A 17,751-nucleotide genomic window follows, 5' to 3' on the forward strand; every position below is an offset into this window, starting at 1 on the left:
GCTCAATACCACTGGGGTTTGGGCCTTTCAGGGTTACCCTGTGGCTTCCCTTTGCAAAATTCAGTTCTCACTTTCCTCCTTGTCCTGAAGTAAAAGAAAAAGGTTCTCCCGATCCCAAAGGACCAAGCCCCAGACCCAGGTCAATAGACAAGTCAGATCTTACCCACAAATCACGCAAAACCTTTAGGGGCAAGGAGGAACAAGGAGCACCTTACTTCTAAAAGAGCCAAGGAGGAGAGGGACACGGTCCATGAAGAGAGCCTGCTCCGGGGTTCCTGGGGGAAGAGAGGAAGAGCAGGGAGCAGGACCGATTGCTCAGGGGGGGAATGCTGGATATGGGGCCAGCAGGGTGGTTCATCCAGCTCATGTCACAGCACCAGCCCCAGGGCGTGTGCCGGCTGCAGTGTCTGCAGGTGCACAGGTCCACGTACCTGTGACAGTGGAATGGTGTTCCCGGGCCTTGCTCACAATGGTTGGAGGGTGGAGTTTGCAGCAGGGCCTGTGACCAAAATTGCAGATGGGGTTTCTGTTCCCAGCAATGACAGTTGTGTGTCTCAGAGAAAAATCCTCTTACCCCTCTCTCCAAGAGACGTACCCTTGTCTCCAAAACCAGTGAGGTGGCAGAGCGCATACTGGTTTATGCCGTAGCCGACACGTTTTCTGGCCAGCCTTGAACACTCCAATTCCCTGATGAATGTTCTTCTGACCCTTAATGGCTTTTATATTTTTGCTCTAGCCATTATTCAGACGCTCAGCCCAGTCGGCCTGGTCTCCTCCCAGCAAGCTGAAGCTGCCCCTGGCTCTGGAGCAGGAATCGCATGTCCAGAGAGCTTCCCTTGCATGATGTCTTGACTGTGGGCATGAGAAAGGACAACACCCATCTGCAGGTTGAACATCAACCTCCACCTCTGTCCCAGCAGCAGGATGGCCTCTGGTCCCTTCTCCCTCAGACAGCTGGAGCTACTGAGAGGTGTGGTTGGCAGAGGATGAGAACAGCCTATGAGGTTAAGAAATGGTGGGGAGAGGCTCTTCCCTCAATGGGACATTACATTGTCCCTCCGTGGGCAGTCCTTTCTTTCCGCAGGCTGGGATTTGGGTCCTGGATTCTGTCCAGAAGCCCAGCTTCCATTCCTAGCAGCTTGGCTGTTCCCTACCCTGCTGTGCACCAGGCCCTCTGCAGAGAGCTGTTCTGGGCAAGGATTGCAGAGCCAGCTGTCATCTGGCAGGTGTAGCCCCAGGTTCCGTAACCCTGACCCATGGTCTCTCTCCGCTGGCAGACTCGGAGCAAAGGCCTGCCCATAGAACATGGATGACGAGCTCTAGATCCTGCTGACAGCATCCCCCAGCACAGACAAATTCCAGCACATCTTGGGGGTGAGCAGAATGGGAAGGGGCAGCACGGGTTTTACCTTGGCCCTGGGGACTCCAAGAAAGAAGAGATGGGAAAATCCATGTTTCCTCTCTTGGATCCTTCCGAGTATGCATGTGTGATATAAACTCAGTGGGTGACCTTGGGGTTAACTCACTTCCCCCTTCCGGCATCATTCTTCTCCACTGTCAGATCTACCCTGGGGAAGAAGGACATAAGCCCCGACAATCACCTTCACCTGTTGGTGTCTGGCCCTGGGACCCTAAACCAAGTGGACTATCTGCCCCATCACCTAAACTGCCCTGTCTTTTCCTCCTAGGGCCTTGTCCTAAGTGCTCAGCCTAGCCCCTTCCTGGCTTGTCCCTGACCTTTCAAGGACTCTCCAAGCACCTCCCACACCTGCTCCCCTTGGGGGTCTCTCTCCTGGCTGATCACAGGCTGCCCTTCTGTCTCTCAGCAGGCCTGGGTCCTAGTCACATGCTTCTACTTGTCACCTGATCCCCACACTTATTCCCTTCACCCTAGGGAGCTGCATAACCTGGGCTAGGTGCAGTTGAGCTCCAACCCCTTTCCTGGCCATCTCACCATGGGACAGGTTGAAACCGGAAACCTGTGGGCAAACAGTAGCTGTTTGCTCTCAAAGGTGCTGAAGCCACAATGGAAGAGGAAATCCTTTGGTCTGGATTTAAATTATTCCAACTGAAAGTGAATGAGAGAAAATAGGTCCAGAGTTATCTTCCTAGCAGCAGAAAATGTAAAGATTGATAGACGTTTAGGTCGGAAAGGACCATTATGTGTATCTAGTCACGCCTCCTGTATAACTCGGGCCCTAAAATGTTACCCAGTTGTTCCTTCAGCCAACCATAACATGGGACTGAACCAGAGCACATCTTTTGGAAGGACATCCACATGCATTAGAGCAGGGGTTCTCAAACTGGGGGACGAGCCCCCTCAGAGGGTCGTGAGCTGTCAGCCTCCACCCTCAAGCCTGCTTTGCCTCCAGCATTTACAATGGTGTTACGTATATAAAAAAGTGTTTTTAATTTATAAGGAGGGGTGACACGCAGTGGCTTTGTCTGTGAAAGTGGTCACTAGTGCTAAAGTTTGAGAACCACTGCATTAGAGCCAGCTGGCTAACAGAAAATCTTTCTTCGGCAGTGACGTGGGGTTAAGGGACATGGAGGAAAAGACGTGGAGGCTGTGATTAAAGTTAGAGGAGAGAGGCCAGGATAAGAGGGGCGAGGTCTCACGACTGGCTATCAGAAGACCTGCCGTTTTCTATTCCTGGCTTTGGGACCATGAGCGAGTCTCTTCAACGCTGGGTGCCTCGGTTTCCCCACTATCAAATAGACCTAATCACGGTTTTGTTTGTTCTCCCCATTTTACAGGGTGTGAAACTGAGACACAGTTGGGACCTGTCTACACTACAGCTCTCTGGAGCACTTCTAATCTGCTGACCCCCACATGTTGTTCAGAGCCTATGGATAACACAGCGACTAAAGGTATGTCTGTTCTGTTCTTATCCCCTATGTACCAGCAGGACGGCCTTTTCTCACTGTGCTGTGGGGAGCAGGTCCTGGGTACTAAGGATCTGAAGAAGCTCTCAAGGACTAATTTTTAAAAATAATTTTTATCAATGAATTGGGAGAAAACCTACAATCCCTGCTGATAAGATTGGTGGGTGACAAAATACTGGCAGACTGGTAACTACTGATGAGGAAAGGGCAGTGATACAGAGCCATCTGGCTCGTTTGGCAAGATGGGCCCATTGAAAGAAAGCAAGTTTGACCAGAGCCAAATGCAAGGTCCTACACCTAGCAACAAGGCATGCCGGCCACACCTCCAGAAAGGGGAAGTGTATCCAGGAAAGCAGTGACTCTGAAAAGGATTTAGGGGCCATAGTGGAGAAGCCACTCAAAACGAGCTCCCAGCATGATGCTGTGGTGACCAGGGCTCAAGCCATCCTTAGACGTAGGAGCAGAGCCATGAGGAGGCTAGGGAGGTGACACAGCATCAGTGAGACTGTTATTGGAATACTGCCTCCAGTTTTGTTGTCCTCATTTGAAAAAGATGTTGAGAAATTGGAGCTGGGGCAGCAAAGAGCCACCAAATGTTCTGTAGGCTGGAGATAAATGCCTTCTAGGGAGCGATTGAAAGAGCTCAACCTGTTCAGTGAAGTCACCTTTCAATCTGCTTTTCATCAACTAAAGTGTTGAAATAGCTTAATGGAGAGAAAATACTGGGGATTAAAAGGCTCGTTAATCTAGCAGAGAAAGGCATAACAAGACCCAATGGCTGGAAGGTGAAAAGAGACCAATTCATATTACAAACAAGGCACAAATATTCAACAGTGAGGATGGTTCACCACAGGAACAAGCTACCAAGGAAGTGGTGGATTCTCCATCTCTTGATGTCATTTAATGAAGACTAGATGTCTTTCTGGGATGTGCTTGCCAAACGGTAGCAACTGTGGTATACAGGAGGCCTGTGATATGCAGGGGGTCAGATGAGATGCTCTAATGGTCTCTTCTGGCCATCAAGTTGACTCATTTCTGAAAAACTGAGTGTAGCATTGGGAGTAGCCTCTGATGTTTTGCTGTCTAGCCGGCTTGCTTCCTAGAATAAACACTCCTTGAGTGGGCTGATCTACAGGGAGTAGCTCAAACCTGCAAAACGTCTGGCCAGCGGCAGGACATTAGCACTGCAGGAGAGGGTGGGTAGGCTGACAGGATAGCAAGTGTGAAAAAGGGGACAGGGAGTGGGGGGTAAGAGGAGCCTATATAAGAAAAAACCCCAGATAGTAGGACTGTCCCTATAAAATCGGGACATCTGGTCACCCCAGGGGTGGGTGTGGCAGTGACATCACAAAGGCCTTTTGCAGGACCTCAGCCTATTGGTCAAAAGTAGTGGGGAGGTGGTGACCTCACAGAGAGATGCTGACATCAGCCAGGCAGGACAGGGGTGCAGGGCCAGGGAAACCTCGCAGACCCCTGTAGCTTTGCTTCAGCAAGTCTCCCTCTCGACGTCCCTCTTTCCGGACTGAGAGAATATTAGGGTTTACGTACGTGAGCACGAGGAGGAACCTCTTTCGAGTTTTCTCCTTTCCTTTTCCTGATTTTACTGGAAAACAGACATCCCTGTTTGGAAGGTAAGAGCCTCTGAGAGGTTTGGAACTTGTTCAGTCTGATCCATTTGGTGCCAGGTGAATTCTAGGCCTGGAAAACGCTAGCTTAAGGTGGCAGAATTTTATTCCCCACCTAGGATTTTGTCCCTTAGAATCACTGGGGACATTTGGGATTGCCCTTTTTGTTTTACCTTTTCCTCCATCCCTCCCTCCTTTCTCTTCTTCTCTTACTTCTTTTGTCCTTTCCCTGTTCCCCTCCCACCACCAGGAGGGGTGTGTGGGGGGAAGTCACTGGGGGTGCTCTGCAGCTCCCATTGTGGAAGGTCCACCCAAAAATGTGGGGCTGAAATAGTGCTCCACCGGTGACCTGGGCCATCCTTTGAGCTCTCTGGTGAGAACCCTCAGCCCCCGCCCCTCAATCTCTACCCTGATTGCCTGAGCTGGGGGTTACTGACAGGGAGGAGAGTCGGGTCCTTGTTGTTCTCTTTTAAGACCAAGTAAATAAGTCAGAACCAGTCATATGTTTGACAAATTTTGCTGCTTCTCTGCATTCATTGTCTCTGAGCAGTTCATGATTCTCTCTAACATTCCAGTTCTCCTGAAACACTTGCTGAAAAATTGCTATGAACTGTTGTTGGTCTGGAGCTCATCTGAGAGCACTTTATTCAGGTCGTTCAACGTATGAAACTCAAGATCCAATGGTTATTTGAAAGTCCGGGCTCTTGGGTCCTATTCCCAACTCTGCCACTGACTGGCTGTGTGACCTCAGACAAGTCAGTTCTCCTTTCTCACCCTTAGCTTCTCCCTCTTTCAAGTAGGCATAACAATCAGCTCCTACCTACCTCACAGTGGGTGGAGGATGGGGATCCATTGGAGAGTGTCACTGGGAGCAGTGCATAATATGGGGTGCCTTTAACATTTACTCAGATCAGATTGGTTTCAGAGTAACAGCCGTGTTAGTCTGTATTCGCAAAAAGAAAAGGAGTACTTGTGGCACCTGAGACTAACCAATTTATTTGAGCATGAGCTTTCGTGAGCTACAGCTCACTTCATCGGATGCATACCGTGGAAACTGCAGCAGACTTCATTTACACACAGAGAATATGAAACAATACCTCCTCCCACCCCACTGTCCTGCTGGTAATAGCTTATCTAAAGTGATCATCAGGTTGGGCCATTTCCAGCACAAATCCAGGTTTTCTCACCCTCCACCCCCCACAGAAATTCACTCTCCTGCTGGTGATAGCCCATCCAAAGTGACAACTCTTTACACAATTGGAGGATTGGGCCAAAAGTAATCTGATGAGGTTCAATAAGGATAAGTGCAGGGTCCTGCACTTAGGACGGAAGAACCCAATGCACAGCTACAGACTAGGGACCGAATGGCTAGGCAGCAGTTCTGCGGAAAAGGACCTAGGGGTGACAGTGGACGAGAAGCTGGATATGAGTCAGCAGTGTGCCCTTGTTGCCAAGAAGGCCAATGGCATTTTGGGATGTATAAGTAGGGGCATAGCGAGCAGATCGAGGGACGTGATCGTTCCCCTCTATTCGACATTGGTGAGGCCTCATCTGGAGTACTGTGTCCAGTTTTGGGCCCCACACTACAAGAAGGATGTGGATAAATTGGAGAGAGTCCAGCGAAGGGCAACAAAAATGATTAGGGGTCTGGAACACATGACTTATGAGGAGAGGCTGAGGCAACTGGGATTGTTTAGCATGCAGAAAAGAAGAATGAGGGGGGATTTGATAGCTGCTTTCAACTACCTGAAAGGGGGTTCCAAAGAGGATGGCTCTAGACTGTTCTCAATGGTAGCAGATGACAGAATGAGGAGTAATGGTCTCAAGTTGCAGTGGGGGAGGTTTAGATTGGATATTAGGAAAAACTTTTTCACTAAGAGGGTGGTGAAACACTGGAATGCCTTACCTAGGGAGGTGGTAGAATCTCCTTCCTGAGAGGTTTTTAAGGTCAGGCTTGACAAAGCCCTGGCTGGGATGATTTAACTGGGAATTGGTCCTGCTTCGAGCAGGGGGTTGGACTAGATGACCTTCTGGGGTCCCTTCCAACCCTGATATTCTATGATTCTATGTGCATGATAATCAAGTTGGGCCATTTCCTGCACAAATCCAGGTTCTCTCACCCCCTCACCCCCCTCCCGAAAACCACACACACAAACTCACTATCCTGCTGGTAATAGCTCATCCAAAGTGACCACTCTCCCTACAATGTGCATGATAATCAAGGTGGGCCATTTCCAGCACAATCCAGGTTTTCTCACACACACACCCCCACCCCCACCCCCATACACACACAAACTCACTCTCCTGCTGGTAATAGCTCATCCAAGTTTAAATCCAAGTTAAACCAGGGGGGGTGGGTAGGAAAAAACAAGGGGAAATAGGCTACCTTGCATAATGACTTAGCCACTCCCAGTCTCTATTTAAGCCTAAATTAATAGTATCCAATTTGCAAATGAATTCCAATTCAGCAGTTTCTCGCTGGAGTCTGGATTTGAAGTTTTTTTGTTTTAAGATAGCGACCTTCATGTCTGTGATTGCGTGACCAGAGAGATTGAAGTGTTCTCCGACTGGTTTATGAATGTTATAATTCTTGACATCTGATTTGTGTCCATTTATTCTTTTACGTAGAGACTGTCCAGTTTGACCAATGTAAATGGCAGAGGGGCATTGCTGGCACATGATGGCATATATCACATTGGTGGATGTGCAGGTGAACGAGTCTCTGATAGTGTGGCTGATGTTATTAGGCCCTGTGATGGTGTCCCCTGAATAGATATGTGGGCACAATTGGCAACGGGCTTTGTTGCAAGGATAAGTTCCTGGGTTAGTGGTTAGTGGCTAAGTCATTATGCAAGGTAGCCTATTTCCCCTTGTTTTCTCCTACCCCCCCCCCCCCCCCCCGCCCAGATGTTCTGGTTTAACTTGGATTTAAACTTGGAGAGTGGTCAGTTTGGATGAGCTATTACCAGCAGGAGAGTGAGTTTGTGTGTGTATGGGGGTGGGGGTGGGGGGGTGAGAAAACCTGGATTTGTGCTGGAAATGGCCCACCTTGATTATCATGCACATTGTAGGGAGAGTGGTCACTTTGGATGAGCTATTACCAGCAGGATAGTGAGTTTGTGTGTGTGGTTTTTGGAAGGGCGGTGAGGGGGTGAGAGAACCTGGATTTGTGCAGGAAATGGCACAACTTGATTATCATGCACATTGTGTAAAGAGTTGTCACTTTGGATGGGCTATCACCAGCAGGAGAGTGAATTTGTGTGGGGGGGTGGAGGGTGAGAAAACCTGGATTTGTGCTGGAAATGGCCCAACCTGATGATCACTTTAGATAAGCTATTAACAGCAGGACAGTGGGGTGGGAGGAGGTATTGTTTCATATTCTCTGTGTGTATATAAAGTCTGCTGCAGTTTCCACGGTATGCATCCGATGAAGTGAGCTGTAGCTCACAAAAGCTCATGCTCAAATAAATTGGTTAGTCTCTAAGGTGCCACAAGTACTCCTTTTCTTTTTTCAGATCAAATTATGACATAATAAAATAGCTGAAATATTCTATTTTATTTGTATTTGATTATTTTGAAATTGTTAAGAGCAGCAACTACTTAGCTCAGACTGTTCCCCAGGCTGAGAGTGTCTGAGCTGGGCCAGACTCTGTGAGCAGCTGAGTATGGAAATCAATGAGAAATGAGAGGGCCCTGAGCTTTGATGTGGGGAATGGTTTCCCCAGAGAAATGCAGACTCCTGGGTTCTGTTCCTCCTCTAGCCGGGGGAGTGGAGGGGGTGGCCAGAGACGGCAGAGGGAGCTGCTTGTCCAAAGTGACCAATAGTCTTTGTGACTGACCCCAGTGCCTCCCCGGGTATTGCAGCACCATAGCTGAAGAGGGGGAACTTTGGGAGCAGATCATGCGATGAACTCCTGCCAGTGTGTGGAGACTGCACTCCCTGCACCCCTGTGGGGGGTGGCGGAGCTGCTGTGGCTGGGGCAGGGATGGGGAGGGATGAAAAAGAATGGTTAGTGAGAGGCTGTCTTGACCCCAGATTCATGCCTGCTCCCCACTCGGTTCCAGGATGGCCGGGCTCCTGAGGATGTTCAGGAAGAAGGCTCTGCAAGTGGCCCCAAAGCCTGAGGGAAGCAGCTGCCATCTTCCCCAGGAGCACAGCAGCCCCTCCGTCCCCACTGGCCGGGAAGGCGCTCCCGGCCAGGCTAGGAGGTGGAAGTGCCCAGCCTTCTGGCAGAAGAAACCCGCTCCCAGCACAGGCGCCGAGGTTGGAGAGGCAGCAGCCAGGCTGAAATGGAGCTGGCCCAGGATGCGGCTGGGCAGGCAGGACCCAGCCCAGGAATGGAGCCTTGCAGGGTGGCTCTGGATCTTGTTGTGTGGGAAGCACCAGCCTCAGGAACCCAGCCCTGATTCCCAGCAGGAGGCACCCCCCTGCCCGGTCACTGAGGACCTTCCAGCCTCCCCAGATCAGGAGGTGGAGGGTCCCTGTCCCAGCACCAGCAGCTCGGCCCACTCCCCATGGGACATAAGCAGCGCCTGGGACTCGGGCTGCAGTGAGGCCAAGGGGCGCCGCTTCTTTGTTCCAGGTGAGGAGCCAGGCTGGGCTCAGGGAGGGGTGAGGAGGGGGCTGTGAACACCTTAGGCCCAGGCACTCGACCAGTGCTAAGGGGGCAGGTCTCCAGCCCAGGTGTCTGGCCTGAGCCACGTGAACCTGACACTAGATGCTGCCACTTTGGTCCTTTGTGCTGTAGCTGGCGGTGGGGCGGTGAGGGGGGTTCCAGACACATGCCAAAGCTGTGTCCTAAGAACGTAAGTCCGCGATGAGGTAATGCTTGTCATTAGCTAGCCTTGCTAAAGAGCTTGGTTGGAGCTGCTCTGGGGACAAGCTGGCTCCCTCCTGCTCATGGAGGTGAATTCATCTCCCTTCCCAGTAGCACCTGTTCTCACTCTCATTCCCCATCAGGCTCTCTCCGCCAGGCCAGCGAATGGCCATCAGATGGGAATGAGGCCTGGGCCCCACCCCAATCTCCTGACTCTAATGCAGCTGCTTACCTTGTCCCCCATCAGCTGCTGGGCTTCCACCAGGAGGGAGCAGGTGAGGAGTAGCCCAGCCTGGCTGACACGCAACAGGGGGTCGTGGATAGCCAGCACTGCCGTCCGGAGGAAGGATCTTCTCTGCCCCGCCGAGAAGAACTTTCTGAAGACCTAAAACCAACAAGACGTGAGGCATTAGCAGATTGCCCAGAGCGACGCTCCAAATCCTGGGGCTAGAACGGTATCTCTGTCTACTGGTCCTAGGAGGCAGCCACTGCAGGGGACCCAGCCACCCCCACTCCCTGACCTGTGTCATGCCCTGGCAGAGTGTCCTTACCTCCCCCACCCTGGCTGTGTTCCTGTAGCCCAGGAGCCTGCTGTCCCGGTGCCAGTCCCAACACCACAAGGCTTCAGCCTCATGGATGGTCAGCCCTGGGAAACAGACACACACAAACACACACTTATCATTCTGGTTGCAGTGCTTGTGTCCTTCCAATCCCATTGGTGGCTGCACAGTGGGCAGAGTCCTCGCTGCGTGCCTGGCCCAACAGAATTGCAAGGGCTGCTGTAGAACAGAGAAAGAGATCCACAGCCTCCAGCCGGGGTTAGTCTGTGAGAAATTGGTTGGGGTCCCACTCTCTCTCTATCGGGTGCCATTTCCCAGCTGGGTTCCTAACCTCTCCAGTGCAGCAGCATCCGGTAGAGCCGGTACACTCCCTCCCTGGCCTGCCGGCTGAGGTCCTTGGCTGTTCACTGATGGACAGAGCCAGCTGTGCCACACAGTGACCCATCCTGGGGAATTCTGCTGAGTTCTTATGGAAGGGAGAGGGAGAGGGGACTCCATCAGCATTTTCCTGTCAGCTCCCAGTCCCCACCTGGCCAGGACTCTCCGTCCCTGTAGCCCCTCTACAGGAGATGCTAGAGAATAGGAGCTTGAGCTAGACCCTTAATTTCCTCTGCCCCCAAAAGGAGCCTGGAGCACAGGGATGTGGGCAGGGCCCTCCATGAAGACTTACTTCCCCAGCTGCTCCAGGATGACAAAAAGGCATGAACCTGCAGCATGGTCCCCTTAAAAGCCCAGAGTCACCACTTAACCAGGACAAGAAGAACCTGACTCAAGCCAAGCTCATTGTCTGCTCTGACTCTGTCACCCCAAGAGGAACACTCCTAACCCCCAGCTCCTGCAGCAGCACATCCTACAGCCCGTTTGAGCCAGCCCACCAACACCTGGAGTCAGGAAGCTGGGCTGAGAGGTCACTTACGTCAAACTCAAAAAGGGTGATGGTGGATCTGAGCAGGGCGGTGCTGCTCCTAATGGCCCTGGCTCTCTCTTGTGACACCCTGGACATGATCCAATAGTTAATGTGCGAGGGGGAGAGGAGGCAGCTCAGGATCAATGAGACCCTCCCCATCCCCAGGGGGCTGAGACATTGTCCACAGGGTGGAATATCTGATTCACTGATCGCAGAGCTTTAGAAGGGGATTGTTGCCCCAGGACAATGCCTGTATCCTGCAGGTCACGACTTCTCATTGTCTCTCTAGATTGGGACAACGTCCAATGTCGGGGCTGGTCCCATACTCCCTGAACTCCTGATTCCTGAACAGCTCACCAAGGAGGAGACAGACCCCTCACCCCTCCTTGGCTCTCAAGTCCTTGGTTGGGTGAAGGGATTGAGTGTGAGCACAATCGACCCAGGAATCTCAGGGCCCGGAGAGAAGGGCTGATTCTCTGGGATCCTCCTGTTTCTCTTGGAAGGAGCCAGTGACTCTTCTCTGAGGACCATCTTCTGAATCTCACAGGAGGGGTTCAGACTCTCACTCCCTAAGCCAGTCCCCAGGCAAAGCTCTGGCTTGAGCTCCCAGCTACTTCCTCTGTCCTTCAAGGAGGAAGGGCCTGACACTGCATTACACTAACTGCCCTGACCAAGGACGCCCGACTGAGGGCCCAGCTAGGAGGACAGACTTGAAAATGGATCTAACAGTTCAGGCAAAATTGCCCCACCCCTCTTATCGGGCTCACCTCCAAGATGTAGTGGAGCCTGTTGGTGTCTGAGGCCTCTGCCAGCAGGTTCCCCAGCAAGGCGTCCAGGAGGTCTGGCAGATCCCTATGCAGTTCCTGCAAAGCAAGGGAGAGCCATAGGTCAGAGTTAGGGAAACTGGGGCTACATCTGCCTGTAGATGGGAAGAGGGGTCTCTGGGAAGCACTTGTGAGACCCCCAAACACATATCCTGGACTCACTCATTCACATTCCACTGCAGGCAATTAGCAAGGATTCATGGCAGGATGACAGCTGGCTCTTCATTCCATGACTTATCATGATCTACCTGGACTTGGGTGGTGTCTTTCTATGTGTCCAGGGTGAAGCTGGCATGCAGGGCAGCTCAAAGGAGGTGGCTCTCCACCTCTGGCTCCAGGCCAGGTGTCATGGTGGTAATACCATGGCTGGTATTAGACTGTGCAGCGTGGGGGTGGGACTGGCACCAACAGGGACGTGAAAATGCAGGGTAATAGGCAGAGGCTGGCGAGAATGAAAACTGAGGCACCGTGCCAGGGAATGAAAAGTGCAAGGTTTCCCAGACAGACAGTGGCAGGGCAGGAATAGCGCTTGTTCCCTGGACCCCACTGCCACTCCTATCTGTTCCTGGGAGTGAGCCTCTCTCCAAAGCCATTGAAATGTTACTGGAGAGAAAAGAACAGCCCGACCCAGAGAGAGTGAACCTTCCCACCACCTCTCGGTACCCGAGGTTGCCCACAGCAATCAGGGAGTTAGCGAGGATGGCGCCAGGTGGAGAGTTATCAGGCAGCTCCTCAATAAGCTCCCGTGAGACCCAAACGAGACAAAGGAGCGTGAGAGATTCGGGCCTCATTGACACTTCCCAGTGAGGCGATTACACAGCCAGCGCCCCACACAGCCAGCAGGATCCCCACACCTGCCTCCAGCTCCTCCGATTCCAGACATTCCCAGTGACACTCTCCAATGGATCCCCATCCTCCACCCACTGTGAGGTAGGTAGGAGAGGATTGTTATGCCTACTTGAAAGAGGGAGAAGCTAAGGCTGAGAAAGGAGAATTGACTTGTCTGAGGTCACACAGCGAGGCAGTGGCAGAGTTGGGAATAGGACCCAAGAACCCTGATTTTCAAACTAACCATCAGATCTTGACTTTCATACATTGAACAATCTGAATAAAGTCCTCTCAAATGAGCTCCAGACCAACAACAGTTCATAGTAATTATTCAGCAAGTGTTTCAGGAGAACTGGAATGCTAGAGAGAATCATGAACTGCTCAGAGACAATGAATGCAGAGAAGCAGCAAAATTCATCAAACATGACTGGTTATGACTTATTTACTTGGTTTTAAAAGAGAGCAACAAGGACCCAAGTCTCCTCCCTGTCAATAACCCCTTGCTCAGCCAATCAGGGTAGAGACTGAGGGGCGGGAGGCTGAGGGTTCTCACCAGAGAGCCCAAAGGATGGCCCAGGTCACCAGTGGGGATCACTGCCCGAGCACTATTTCAGCCCCACATTTTTGGGAGCTGCAGAGCACCCCCAGTGACTCCCCACCACACACCCCTCATGGTGGCGGGAGGGGAACAGGGGAAAGGACAAAAGAAGTAAGAGAAGAAGAGAAAGGAGGGATGGAGGAAATGTAAAACAAAAAGGACAAACCCTAATGTCCCCAGTGAGTCTAAGGGACAAAATCCTAGGTGGGGAATAAAATTCTGCCACCTTAAGCTAGCGTTTTCCAGGCCTAGAATTCACCTGGCACCAAATGGATCAGACTGAAAAGGTTCCAAACCTCTCGGAGGCTCTTACCTTCCAAACAGGGATGTCTGTTTTCCAGTAAAATCAGGAAAAGGAAAGGAGAAAACTCGAAAGAGGTTCCTCCTTGCGCTCACGTACGTAAACCCTGATACTCTCTCAGCCCTCAAAGAGAGACCTCAAGAGGGAGACTTGCTGAAGCAAAGCTACAGGGGTCTGTGAGGTTTCCCTGGCCCTGCGCCCCTGTCCTGCCTGGCTGATGTCAGCATCTCTCTGTGAGGTCACCACCTCCCCACTACCTTTGACCAATAGGCTGAGGTCCTGCAAAAGGCCTTTGTGATGTCACTGCCACACCCACCCCTGGGGTGACCAGATGTCCCTTTGTTATAGGGACAGTCCCGCTATCTGGGGCTTTTTCTTATATAGGTTCCTATTACCCCCCACTCCCTGTCCCCTTTTTCACACTTGCTATCCCGTCAACCTACCCACCCCTCCCCTGCCGTGCTAATGTCCTGCTGCTGGCCAGACACTTTGGAGGTTTGAGCTACTCTCTTTGGATCAGCCCACTCAATGAGCGTTCATTCTAGGAAGCAAGCTGGCTAGACACCAAAACATCAGAGGCTACTCCCAATGCTACACTCAGTTTTTCAGAAATGAGTCGATGTGATGGCCAGAAGAGACCATTAGAGCATCTCATCTGACCCCCTGCATATCACAGGCCTCCTGTATACCACAGTTGCTACCGTTTGGCAAGCACATTCCAGAAAGGCATCTAGTCTTCATTAAATGACATCAAGAGATGGAGAATCCACCACTTTCCTTGGTAGCTTGTTCCTGTGGTGAATCATCCTCGCTGTTGAATATTTGTGCTTTATTTGTCATATGAATTGGTGTCTTTTCACCCTCCAGCCATTGGGTCTTGTTTTGACTTTCTCTGCTCGATTCACGAGCCTTTTAATCCCCAGTATTTTCTCTCCATTAAGGCATTTCAACACTTCAGTAAAGTCACCTTTCAATCTGCTTTTCATCAGCTAAACAGGTTGAGCTCTTTCAATCGCTCCCTAGAAGGCATTTTCCTCCAGCCCGCAGAACATTTGGTGGCTCTTTGCTGCCCCGGCTCCAATTTCTCAACATCTTTTTCAAATGAGGACACCAAAACTGGAGGCAGTATTCCAATAGCAGTCTCACTGATGCTGTGTCACCTCCTGTGACAGTGCTGCCCGTGGGAGCCAGCTGAGGTCACTCAGTCAGGGTGGACTGCAAACAAACGGGGTAAACAAACCCCAAAGGCTGGTGGATATTCCAATACTTAGATTTACCAAGCCAGCACAAAACAGCTTCTATAGCACCTCCCTGGTTACTCAGAAGTCCAAATAATGCAGTTCCCTTAAAGTACCCAGCCTCAGGACTCCTTCCAGACACACAGGTCAAACATATGATGATAAATCCTGAAAATCTTATTTCATCATATAAAAGAAAAAGTTCTCCAGATCCCAAAGGACCAAGCCCCAGACCCAGGTCAAATGATAACTCAGATCTTACCCAAAATACACGCTTACAGTCAATCCGTATTAACAAAACTAAAATTTATTAAAAAGGAAAAGGAAGAGCGTGTTGGTTAAAAGATCAATACAGATACAGACTTGAGTTCAACTCTTGAGGTACAGGTACAGAGCAGAGATGAGCTTGTAGTTGCCCAAAGTCCTTTTAGAAATAGTCCATAGGTTATAGTCCAATGTCCATATTCAGGGTGACTCCAGTCAGTGACTCTGCCAGTATTTTGTCACCCACCAAGCTTATCAGCAGGGATTGTATATTTTCTCCCAATTCATTGATAAAAATTATTTTTAAAAATTAGTCCTTGAGAGCTTCTTCAGACCCTTTGTACCCAGGACCTGCTCCCCACAGCACAGTGAGAAAAGGCCGCCCAGACCTGCTGGTACATAGGGGATAAGAACAGAATAAACACACCCTTAGGAGCTGTGTTGTCCATAGGCTCTGAACAACATGTGGGGGTCAGCAGCTTAGAAATGCACTAGAGAGCTGTAGTGTAGACAGGTCCCAACTGTGTCTTGGTTTCCCACCCTGTAAAATGGGGAGAACAAACAAAACCTTGATTTGCTCTATTTGATAGTTGGGGAAACCGAGGCACCCAGCAGTGAAGAGACTTGCTCATGGTCCCAAAGCCAGGAATAGAAAATGGCAGGTCTTCTGCTAGCCAATCTTGGGACCTAGCCCCGGTTATCCTGGTCTCAGTGCTCTAACTTTAATCACAGCCTCCATGTCTTTTCCTTCATGTCCCTTAACCCCATGTCACTGCAGAAGGATTTTCTGTTAGCCTGCTGGCTCCAATGCATGTGGATGTCATTCCAAAAGACGTGCTCTGGCTCATTCCCATGTTATGGTTGGCTGAAGGAATCACTTGGTGACATTCGAGGGCTCGAGTTGTACAGGAGGTGTGACTAGATACACATAATGGTCCTTTCTGACCTTAACATCTATCAATCTACACATTTTCTGCTGCTTGGAAGATAACTCTGGACCTATTTTCTCTCATTCACTTTCAGTTGGAATAATTTAAATCGAGACCAAAGGATTTCCTCTTCCATTGTGTCTTCAGCACCTTTGAGAGCAAACAGTTACTGTTAGCCCACAGGTTTCCACTTTCAACCTGTCCCAGGGTGAGATGGCCAGGACAGGGGTTGGAGCTCAACTGTACCTAGCCCAGGTTATGCAGCTCCCTAGGGTGAAGGGAATAAGTGTGGGGGTCAGGTGACAAGAAGCAGCATGTGACTAGGACTCAGGCCTGCTGAGAGACAGAAGGGCAGCCTGTGCTCAGCCAGGAGAGACACCCCAAGGGGAGCAGGTGTGGGAGGAGCTTGGAGAGTCCTTGAAAGGTTAGGGACAAGCCAGGAAGGGGCTAGGCTGAGCACTTAGGACAAGGCCCTAGGAGGAAAAGACAGGGCAGTTTAGGTGAAGGGGCAGATAGTCCAGTTGGTTTAGGGTCCCATGGCCAGACACCCACAGGTGAAGGTGATTGTCGGGGCTTATGTCCTTCTTCCCCAGGGTAGATTTGATAGTGGAGAAGACTGATGCCGGAAGGGGGAAGTGAGTTAACCCCAAGGTCACCCACTGAGTTTATATCACAAATGCATACTCGGAAGGATCCAAGAGAAGAAACATGGATTTTCCAGTCTCTTCTTTCTTGGAGTCCCCAGGGCCAAGGTAAAACCCCTGCTGCCCCTTCCCATTCTGCTCACCCCCAAGATGTGCTGGAGTTTCTGTGCTGGGGGATGCTGTCAGCAGGATCTAGAGCTCGTCATCCATGTTCTCTGGACAGGCCTTTGCTTAGAGCCTGCCAGCGGAGGGAGACCATGGGTCAGGGTTATGGAATCTGGGGCTACACCTGCCAGGATGACAGCTGGCTCTGCAGTCCTTGCCCAGAGCAGCTCTCTGCGGAGGGCCTGGTGCCGAGCACGGTAGGGAACAGCCAAGCTGCTAGGGATGGGAGCTGGGTTTGTGGGCAAAATCCAGGACCCAAATCCCAGCCTGCGGAAAGAAAGGGCTGCCCACGGAGGGACAACGTAATGTCCCATGGAGGGAAGAGGCTCTCCCCACCATTTCTTAACCTTATGGGCTGTTCTCATGCTCTGCCAACCCCACTTCTCAGTCCCTCCAGCTGTCCAAGGGAGCATGTTAGGATATATTCAGGCCTGTCTGTAAAGGCCTATACTCTAAGGATTTAGGTGTATTCTTATCACTTAGCTAGTTCTAGAGGTATAAAAGAAAGAATCAAAATCACTGTCTGCCAGTGTAAGGGTCTTCTCTTACTGTGACAGTCTGAGGGCCTGTTCTTAGGCTAAGGCCTTTGGCTAAGCAGCAGAGGCAGCCATAAGCTGGGAAGCGAAGGGTCACATCCCCACATTCCAAACTAGTCACATTGAAATAAGGTGCTATTGGGCTGTTAGGAATACAATCCTGTCCTGATAATACCTATCACCTCCAGAGAAAGGGAAGTGCCTGGAAGATGTAAAAGGAAACTTAGTTTGATAGCATCCTGTCTGGCAAGAACTCACTTATCAATAGCTGGAATGTGAAATTCTCATTTCTTTGTTGTTCTATCACTGTGGGGGAGGTATTTTTTCATGCTTTGTGTGTATAAAAGATCTCCTACATTTTCCACAGTATGCATCCGATGAAGTGAGCTGAAGCTCACGAAAGCTTATGCTCAAATAAATTGGTTAGTCTCTAAGGTGCCACGAGTACTCCTTTTCTTTTTGCGAATACAGACTAACACGGCTGTTACTCTGAAACATTTCCCTACTGTTTGTCTGTATAATCTCTGTCTGGTTCTGTGATTGTTTCTGTCTGCTGTATAATTAATTTTGCTGGGTGTAAACTAATTAAGGTGGTGGGATATAATTGGTTAAATAATCATGTTACAATA

Source organism: Lepidochelys kempii, chromosome 3 (assembly GCF_965140265.1).
Source record: "Lepidochelys kempii isolate rLepKem1 chromosome 3, rLepKem1.hap2, whole genome shotgun sequence".
NCBI lineage: Eukaryota > Metazoa > Chordata > Testudines > Cheloniidae > Lepidochelys > Lepidochelys kempii.